The following is a 9,260-nucleotide window of genomic DNA, read 5'->3' as shown; positions in this document are numbered from 1 at the left end:
CCCTCCCCCCACTCACTCTGCTCCCCCTCCCCCCACTCACTCTGCTCCCCCTCCCCCCACTCACTCTGCTCCCCTCCCCCCCACTCACTCTGCTCTCCCCCTCCCCCCCTCACTCACTCTGCTCCCCTCCCCCTCACTCACTCTGCTCCCCTCCCTCACTCTGCTTCCCCTCCCCCTCCTCACTCTGCTCCCCTCCCCTATACCCCTCACCCAGTACCTGTTTGCCACTGTACCCCCTCTCATGTACCCACTCACCCTGTACCCACACCCCCAGTACCTGCACCTTCTGTATCCGCTTGCCCTGTGCTCACTCCCCCTCTACCCGTGCCTCTTGTACCCACTGACCCCACCCCGACTGCAATACCCACCACAGTGGGAGCTGGCCGATGCAACCACAGACACCCAACGAGGCTTTGCCCAGATGTAGTCAGGAGCTTTAAATCTCACACGGGGTAAATTCGGGGCTCCTTGCTCAGCGGGTGTGCGTGGGGCTGGGGAGGGTGGGGAAGGAGATAAACGGCGCGCAACACTGCAGCACAGATTGTCCGGCCACGTCCACATCGAGTGAAGACCCTCACCAGCTCGGAGCACGGGACGGTTGAATTTACATCAGTTCCCCTATTTGCATGGAGCGCTTTTGGTTTCACAGAGAAAACAGAGGAAGAAATTAAAGTGAGCGGCAAGTTGTGGTGGGACGGTTCGGAGGGTTGACGGAAAGCTCGCAAGATAAGTTTTCATGATTTATTTTGAACCAAATACCCCAGAGGAGATTTCCTCTAATATTGGGGTTTTAAAGTAAGATGTAATCACACAAATTGGGGGGGGGGGGGGCGATATTAGATGGAAGGTAGTTAATATGGTAATTAAAGGTGTCCCTCCCCCCCCCCCCCCCACACAAAGACAGTGAACAATACCAATTTCTTAACCAGTCTGGGTAGTTGAGAAACATCCCATTGAAAGAAAGTCTTGCATTTATATAGCGCCTTTCACCACCTCAGGCCATCCCAAATGCTTTAAAGCCACTCAAGTACTTTTGAAGTGTTGTCACTGTTGTAATGTAGGAAAATGCAGTTTACACACAGCAAGATCCCACAAACAGCAATGTGATAACGACCAAGTAATCTGTTTTAGTGATGGTGGTTGAGGGATAAATATTGGCCAGGAGTAAGGTTTCTGGTCCCCAGAGTTCAGCCGGAGGATACCTGGCAGGACTTGATGTTCAGGCTGTGACCCGTGGGAGATGAGACAGGGACTCACGTAACCAGTCGGTTTTTCATAAAGGCAAAGGTTCGAGGATTTTCACTGAGCCAAGAAGTTAGAATTGCCGTAGGACACTCCGCCCTCACCTTGTTTAAATCAGGCAAGGTGAGCCAGTGATGTGGGGAAGCGTGGAGTATTCCTTGTTATGTATTATTACGCAAAGGTTAAGTTGTAGTGATTGAATTAAGTGAATTCAATCTCAGCGGTTGTTCTGAATGCTTGCGTTGCTGTATAAAGTAGCTTAACGACCCATCTGGTCTCATCTCACCAAGTGCGTGCTAGGTCCGCCCTCAGAGATTGCCAAGAGTACAGGTGCGAAAGACAAACATCTAGCTCAAGGCACCAAGGGGGTATTAATGTTACAGCCTGAACTCCTCCATCACAGGGCTGTCCAATACGTTAGCCACATGTGACTAATTGGAAGCCAGATGTGGCCAATTGCATGTCTGATCAGTAAATAAAATGAATAAAAGACACCATCATTCGCCCATCTCCCCTGTGCTCGCTGACCAACATTGGCTCCCGGTTAAGCAGCACCTCGAGTTCAAAATTCTCACCCTTGTTTTCAAATCCCGCCATGGCCTCGCCCCTCCTGATTTCTGTAATCTCCTCCAGCCCCACAACCCCACCAAGGTATCTGCGCTCTTCAAATTCTGCCCTCTTGAGCATCCCTCATTATAAATCGCTCAACCATCGGTGGCCGTGCCTTCTGTTGCCGAGGCCCTAAGCTCTGGAATTCCCTGGCTCAACCTCTCCCGCCTCTCCACCTCTCTCTCCTCCTTTAAGATGCTCATTAAAACCTCTCTCTTTGACCAAGCTTCTGGTCCCCTGCCCTACTTTATCCTTCTGTGGATCGGTGTCAAATTTTGTGTCTTAAAATACTCCTGTTAATCTCAATCCTCATATTCACACGAAATGTACACATAAACGTCAACCTTTTGGTGAAAAGTGCGACTGTTTCTTGATCGTTGTGGCTGCTTTACTTCCTCGGTCACTGAATGGCGGCAGATGATATAAATATAGACGTGCGAGGTGCATTTAACCTGTATTGTGTGTGTGGCGTTTTCTACTAAAATTAACACGTGGCTAAAATGGTTTTAACATAACCACGCCAGTGGCTGGCAGCAGTTTCGACTGAACAAAGCGCTATTACACACAGGCAAAGCGAGTCAACACCCATTAAAAAAAAAAGACACTCGGACAACATCTAGGAGTGACCCCACTGACCCCCGAGGTGGTTGCTATGGGAGATCTGACTTCGGGTTTTACGGTTAGGGGGGAAGGCTTTAAGGAGGGAGGGCCCAGAGAGCAAAAGACTGGGAGTCCGTGTTTAATGAAAGAATTTTAGCTCAAAGCATCATTTTTCCTTTAATAAAAACAGTCAATAAGTAAAAATCCAACTTTACAGAAGCTACAGTACAAAATATAGAATGCAACACTATTCAACGAGAGGCCAACGCAGCCCTGTGCAGCCACTAACTGTTGCACCATCTTAGGCAGCAGCATCTCAACCCATGGCGGCTGGTCTTGTGAATCGATTCCCAAGCCACTTCAATACAAGGTTTAGTTGCAGGTGGGGTTGGGGGTTAGGGGAGGGAAGTTCGATTCTACTTAAAGGGGCACTGACCGACCGACCTCGCCCGCTCTGATCAACACTCAGCATGTGGGTCTTCGAGGCAGCAGTGGGGGTGGGGGACAAGTTGAAGAGGGAAGTTAAACTTGGCGTCGGAGGGTCCTTACACCTTACAGACCTCGGTTGGTCGTGCAGGGAGAGAGAGAGGGAGGATACCCATAGCCACCAGCATGTGCCCCCAATCCTGGCACAGCTGACACTCCACTTTAAGGCACAGGCCGATTCCAAGAGCGGAACCCTCTCCGCCATTTCTCACTCACCTATCGACTCGGGCTGCTCTAAATTAGGCAAGTGGATAACTTGTAGACACACTTACAAGACGCAGAGATGGAAGATTCATTGCCGGGGTGTACCTACTTTAGGCAGACAGTGTCGGGGGGGGGGTGAGATGTTTCCCTGCGGGGTATGAAAGCCAACCCCAGGCTGCTCCCGTGGCCACCAAGGCCCTGCAGGCCTCAATCCAGGAACACATAGCCCCATGGCAACCCGGGAGGGAGGGAGGGTGAAGCCCAGCAGACCTGCCAAGCCACATACATGGAGCCAGGAGAGCTCCACCTGCAACCCTGTCAGAGAGAGGCTGTAATTAGCCACTTAAGGCCAGCGGGTGCAACAACTTAAATACAATAGTCTCTATTCATGTGCGAACAAATGCCAGCTTAGTTAAGAAATGTACAGGATTACAGGCTTTAGTGCATAACAGAGAGAGAGAGAGAGGCAGAGAGAGAGAGAGAGGCAGAGAGAGAGGCAGAGAGAGAGAGAGACAGAGAGAGAGAGAGAGGCAGAGAGAGAGAGGCAGAGAGAGAGAGAGAGGCAGAGAGAGAGAGAGAGGCAGACAGAGAGAGAGAGGCAGACAGAGAGAGAGAGGCAGACAGAGAGAGAGAGGCAGACAGAGAGAGAGAGGAGAAAGAGAGGCAGAGAGAGAGAGAGAGAGGCAGAGGCAGAGAGAGAGAGAGAGAGGCAGAGAGAGAGAGGCAGAGAGAGAGAGGCAGACAGAGAGAGAGAGGCAGACAGAGAGAGAGAGAGAGAGAGGCAGAGAGAGAGGGAGAGAGAGAGAGAGAGAGGGCAGAGAGAGAGAGAGAGAGAGGCAGAGAGAGAGAATCCATTACAAGGCTGTGGGATATTCACAGCTCTGCTGACAGTCCACAATCCCATTCAGGCCGCCCATTCGCACCTGAAGCCACCGACCTTGCTGGATATTAGCACCTCACACATGGGCGAGCATCAGAGGCTATTCGACTCCAGAGGCATTGCGGCGAATCCCAATCTGGTCCTCAGCAGATGGAAGACACGCTAATCCTTCCCACCCACACCCACCCACCCACCCCCTAGTCCCGGGGGAGGGGGGGGCGGTGAACCACCGCGGCCTCGAGATCAGCAGACTTGGGGGGGGGGGGGGGGGGGGGGGAATCAAACCTCCACGCCCATCTCTTGGGCCTCCGCCTCGAGGCTGGACCTGGGACTCCTGCTGTGCGCGGCCTTCCCAGCATCCAATGAGTTGCGGATCACGTGGGTGGCGACGCTCAGCAGGAAGTGGCGACATCACCGCCGCGGCGAGATCCTTTCCAGGACATTCACCTCAGGCCTCGGTCCGCCGACGTAAAAAAAAGAGGACGAGCCGCCCCGCACAGCCGAGGGGGGGGCCCGCCCACTCTCCAGGAGCCTCCGGGAATGAAGAACAATCTCCAGGGCACGGCCGCGAGCAAACCACGCCCCCCCGCGGAGAGAGAACTCTCGAGCGTTAAATTATTGGGCGTTTTCTTCATTTTCTTTGAACCGTTTTGTTGGTAGTTATAAAAATATTGGAGATGTGGGAGGGGGTGGAAAGGCTGCTTGACTGGGTGAGGCCACGTGATGAAATGCTCCAGGAATATGTCCAACCCGAGACACACACACAGCCAGCTCGGCAATCAAACCGCGGCGCTACACCCCTCTCGGCAAACGTACGGTGCCTCCGCTGCTCGACCGCGATCGCCGCTCGACTGCAAAACCTCCTGCCGGGCCCGTGGCCAATCCGCGAGGTCACATGATTGCAACCACGTCACCTGACCAAGAAGCGATCCGTTCTTCCCGCCCCCGCCCCCAACTCCAAGATATTGAAACAGCCAATGGCGTTGGTGCAATGGTCCCAATTCCCCTCCCGCCCAACTTGAACAGTCTTGTACGGAGCTTGTTGAGAGAGAAGAGAGAATATTCAGATGTGCCCTCGGGAAAGGTCCGAATCCAAGGGCCATTACTGGCAGCACCACCAAGTCCGAGCAGGTTGACTGCCTTGTTCGCATTGACTGCAAGAGGCCCTTGGAGAGTGCGCAGCACTACCTTAAACAAGAGAGGCTCCCTCAGAGAACCGTACGTCCCACCCCGGGAGAAGAACATCCCCCCGGTGACAATCCGCAGGAACACTCAAGGACATCGCACACCTCGCTCCCATCCTTTATCATACGGAACATTTCAGTGGTGCGTTCTCTCCGACACAAAAAACCACACCTGGAACTAACTGTCCGAATCGTGCAGCCACCGACGCGGTGGAAGGCAGAGTCCAATTGATCGTGGCCAGCAGTGGCTGTTCCCTTCTGTGAAGGCCTCAGAACAAGGTCCCCACACCCTGTCCCAGTGGCTGCGGGTCCACCAGCCAGTCGCAAATCACCCCGCCACTGTACCAAAAAAAAAAGCCCCGTCGCAAACGGTGGTCCAAGCTGAAGTAGTTCCATCTCCGGAAAACCATTTCCTCGTGCGGCGATCGGATCTTGAAAGCGAGGCTGCGATGGATGGACGGATCTGTGGGAGGGGGACAGTTGGCCAACTCAAGGTGGGGGAGTTCGGGTATCGCTAGCGGAAGACAGAGGGTCCGCATTGCAGTTAAACGGGACAGAGGCAGCGTGAGAGCCGGACGTTCTCCCAAACTCTTGGAATACTGACAGGAATGTCGGCCAGCCCCGGAGCGGGCAGGGAAAACGGGTGCACAATGTCTCTGAGCAACGGCCATCCCCCCCACCCCTCAGGTCTGGACTTCAACCTCGCCCGGAACTGTGCAATGTCGGCAGTCCAACGCACGCTGCTTTACGTTTCAGCTACACCCCACTTTCTCTATTGGACGGATTACAGCTTGTTTCTTTTCGGAGAGGAGTGTCGGCGTATCAGACTTGAAAGGAGAGCTCAACTAGTTGAGGAACACTTCAGCGGGGGGAGGGTAAAGAAAACAGGAGAGCCACTCGCGAACTGAAGTAGAACTCCTAGTCCGACATCCCACTGCTCATTTCAGACGCAAGCTGAGCTCTCAAGTTCCACATCTGATTGACCACCGCCTCCCCCCCCCCCACCCCCCAAAAAGCACCAACGATTGAAGGTTCCTCGTCTCCCTGAAGCCCGTATCCTTCAGATTTTTCACCCCAAAAAATTGTCGAAAAAAGTAAAAATCTCGAATGGTTTCACCTCATGAAGTCTTGAAGGATCAACAAGTCATTTTCTTCATTTCTGGATCTTATATAACCAGATGCAGAGATCTTCAAGGCTCCTGGTGGGTGAGAAGGACCTCTTGCCCTTCACTGGAGAGGCTCCGCCAGGCAGCAACATCCCGCCCTACACGGTGGAGTTATCCTGAGATTCCGAGGTCCTCTGGTTTGCCGACAGCATTTTCTGCATCAGGGTGTGGATTTGACCGAGCTGGCGTAGGCCGTGTTCCTCCGACACGGGAAGCACAGGATCTGTTTGAAGGTCTTGAGCATCTCGTTGTCCCGGTAGGAGTAGATCAAGGGATTGACCAAGGAGTTCAGCTCAGCCAAGAGCAGGAAGTACTTCTCCACCTTCAGAACGTGACAGCTCTTGCAGTCCACACCGTCCAACAGCAGCACCACCAGGCCCGGAGTCCAGCAGATAACAAATGCACCTGGAATGGCGAGACAGGAAATCGGTTACAAGCGGAGCATGGATGGAAGGGCTCCACCTCTCCCACAGAGGCCCCCAACCTCACACCACCTCTCCCACAGAGACCCCCAAACCCACTCCCCCCACCTCACTCTACACCACACACTGACCTCCAACCTCACTCCCCCCACACTGACCCCAACCTCTCACCAACTCTCCCAAAGACCCCAAAACTCACTCCCCCCCCATACTGACCCCCAACGTCACACCCCCCCACACTGACCCCAACCTCACTCCCCCCCCACACTGACCCCCAACCTCACTACCCCCCCACACTGACCCCCAACCTCACTCACCCCCCACACTGACCCTCAACCTCACTCCCCCCCACCTCACTCCCCCCCCACACTGACCCCCCCAACCTCACTCCCCCCCACACTGACCCCCAACCTCACCCCCCACACTGACCCCCAACCTCACCCCCCCACACTGACCCCCAACCTCACGCCCCCCCCACACTGACCCCAACCTCACGCCCCCCCCACACTGACCCCAACCTCACTCCCCCCCACACTGACCCCAACCTCACTGCCCCCACACTGACCCCAACCTCACTCCCCCCCACACTGACCCCCCAACCTCACTCCCCCCCCACACTGACCCTCAACCTCACTCCCCCCCCACACTGACCCCCCCAACCTCACTGCCCCCACACTGACCCCAACCTCACTCCCCCCCACACTGACCCCCCAACCTCACTCCCCCCCCACACTGACCCTCAACCTCACTCCCCCCCCACACTGACCCCCCCAACCTCACTCCCCCCACACTGACCCCCCAACCTCACTCCCCCCACACTGACCCCCCCAACCTCACTCCCCAACCTCACTCCCCCCCACACTGACCCCCCAACCTCACTCAATTCAATTCAATTCGCTTTATTGGCATGACAAGGTACATCTTATGTTGCCAAAGCATCGAAAAACATTTATGGTTGAACACAAACGCAGATCTATCCATACAGTGTATAAACAGAGATATCCCCGAGTGTATAAATATACATTCATATAATTTGTATATACTCTTTTCTTAGATTTAGTGGTTGTCCCTCTGTTTATGGCAAGCTGTAACATAGTGTGCCGCTAAGGTTACACAATTTCTCTGTTTCCCTAGTAGGTATGGGAGTTTTTGGTCGTCATTCAAATTTCTGAATTCCGGGCATATTTTTGTGAATTTTGTGTAGAAATTCTCCCTTATGTCCTGATATTTTCCACAAGCTGTGAGGAAGTGCATCTCTGTCTCCACCACTCCCTAACTGCAGTGAGAGCATATCCTGTCCTCTCTTGGCAGCCGGGTCTGTCTGTGTCTGCCTTTTTCGATGGCCAGGCTATGTTCACTAAGTCTGTACCTTGTCAAGGTTTTTCTCAGTTTACTATCCTTTACCATGGTCAGGTATTCAGCCATGTTGTATTGTCTGTTTAGGGTCAAGTAGCAATTGAGTTTGTTTTGGGTTTTTGTTGTTTCTGCCCAATATGACAGATATTTTTTCCTTTTGCTTAGTGACAATTGTGTTGGGTCGAATTCTCTGTGCTACGATGTCACTGTCCTGGGGCTGGTTATTGTTAGTAGTTACTTCACTGAGTCCCCAGGACTAGTTGACTGAGGGTATTCTTCTTTATGGTCATCTCTTGGCATTTCAGGGCTTCGTAATGATAGCAGTGGGGGTTGCCTCATTTTTAGGTGTTTCCAAAATTTGGTGGCTCTTTTTTGGATAGTAATTATTAATGGACATTGGCCTAGTTCTGCCCTGCATGCATTGTTTACGGTTTTCCTTCGAGTCCGGAGGGTACTTTTACAGAATTCTGCATGCAGGATCTCAATTGGGTGTTTGTCCCATTTTGCAAACTGACCCCCCCAACCTCACTACCCCCCCCCCCCACACTGACCCCCCCAACCTCACTCCCCCCCACACTGACCCCCAACTTCACTCCCCCCACACTGACCCCAACCTCACGCCCCCCACACTGACCCCCAACCTCACGCCCCCCACACTGACCCCCAACCTCACGCCCCCCCACACTGACCCCCAGCCTCACGCCCCCCCACAGACCCCCCAGCCTCACGCCCCCCACACTGACCCCAACCTCACTCCCCCCACACTGACCCCAACCTCACTCCCCCCACACTGACCCCAACCTCACTCCCCCCCACACTGACCCCCAACCTCACCCCCCCGACCCCCAACCTCACCCCCCCGACCCCCAACCTCACTCCCCCCACACTGACCCCAACCTCACTCCCCCCCACACTGACCCCCAGCCTCACTCCCCCCACACTGACCCCAACCTCACTCCCCCCACACTGACCCCAACCTCACTCCCCCCACACTGACCCCCCAAACTCACTCCCCCCACACTGACCCCCCCAAACTGACCCCAACCTCACTCCCCCCACACTGACCCCAAACTCACTCCCCCCACACTGACCCCAACCTCATTCCCCCCCC

Source organism: Somniosus microcephalus, chromosome 31 (assembly GCF_052327205.1).
Source record: "Somniosus microcephalus isolate GS21.2 chromosome 31, FLI_Smic_1.0, whole genome shotgun sequence".
Taxonomy (NCBI): Eukaryota; Metazoa; Chordata; class Chondrichthyes; order Squaliformes; family Somniosidae; genus Somniosus; species Somniosus microcephalus.
Note: the sequence above shows the minus strand (reverse complement) of the source record.